This window comes from Propithecus coquereli, unplaced genomic scaffold, assembly GCF_000956105.1.
Source record: "Propithecus coquereli isolate 6110/MARCELLA unplaced genomic scaffold, Pcoq_1.0 Scaffold61, whole genome shotgun sequence".
Lineage (NCBI taxonomy): Eukaryota > Metazoa > Chordata > Mammalia > Primates > Indriidae > Propithecus > Propithecus coquereli.
The window spans coordinates 2,157,483-2,159,087 of NW_012152063.1; positions in this window are offsets into that span (position 1 = coordinate 2,157,483).

Sequence of the window (1,605 nt, forward strand, 5' to 3'; positions counted from 1 at the left end):
ACTTTTAAATTAATTCAGATTAGAAAAATTAAAAAATTTTAATAGCATACCATTAATGCTTTTTTCTTTGAAGAATCTTTCATAGTAAAGTCTGCTGTATTATTTGGTAAGTATGATAGATAGTATCACTTTTAAAATAGGTCACTATCTCAGTTATCCCAAATGTGTAGCATCCTTTAAAATCTGGTAAGAAATGATCAAAGATCATAAGCTATAAACCCATAGGGGTTGAAGGAAACTTTATGATAATGATAATTATATATACATATATATGTTTCTGTGTGTATACTTTTTAAAAAACTTACATTAAGCACATTTATTATAATTCAATGTCAAAACACATGCTTTTCATTATCCTTTAAGTAAAATAATGAGAAGTAGATGATTCTAGTAAGAGCTGATTGAAAAATTGTAACATTTGACATCCTTTACTTCTGTATTTGTTTTTTTCTTATTTTTTGACTATACATTAAAAGGATGTATAAAAACTATGCAAAATCAGGTATTAATTCCGTGGTGATACGTATTTACCATCTATTTTTTTTTTCCTGAGCATAATAATGTGGAAATGAGTGATATAGAACTCAGAAATTACTGGCTTAAACAAGTCAATGCTATTGTTTTTTACCAAATTAACCATTATTATTCCAGTCATTTACTAAGCTGTATAGTTTACCAATAAAATTTAAATAAAATGCCAGAGACTTGATCCTTAAGATGTAATGACATAGAGTGCTCAGTTTAAAAAAGTATATTTCACTTTAAGTATTGATGTATTTTCCTCATTTCTTTGAGTAGATGTTAAAAGATGAGGAAAGGGCTAATAGTACTATTTCCTGTTATTACTAAAAAAAATGCCACCTTTAGAATGACTGATAAAAATGACATTTCTTTTACAACAACTGAGACCTTGTGTGCCTAAAAACCAACCTTCTTTATAACTGGCTAATATCTCCAGCATGAACAAATTTATCTTTTAAGTATAATCTGTATGTAAGACGATTTCCTCTATTAATACTTCATGTAAGGCATGTTTATAGATATTTGAGAAAATTCTACAGAATGCCAACCCTTTTAATATACTAAGGGCAACACACGTAACCTAAACATCTGTACCCCCATAATATGCTGAAATAAAAAATATATATATACTAAAATAGACAAATACTGGACTATGATTAAAACAAAATGGTTTGAGGGATTCAATTATCCTACACTGACCTCATTTTTCTCATTTTGTCAATGCAGTTCTTACTAAAATTAATATTTGTATGAGCTATTCAAGAGTAATTAAAAAGAGTCAAAGTTTGCATTTTATATCTTTCATATACTTTCCATATACAATCAAAGCATTCTAGAAGGATTTGGATTGGCGATTTTACCAATATGGGTGTATATTGACTTTTCTTTTTTTTTTTTTGATAGTAGTCACTTGCTTCAAAGAATCATACAAAAATTTGGCATAAATATGACCACTCACAAAAAGCATTTAAACAAATAATATAGAAAAATACAATTATGTAATAAATCAAATATTTGAAATAGTTTCTGAAGAGTTTAGATAGGGATTGTTTACATTATAAAATAATCTAGGCATTTCTTTAA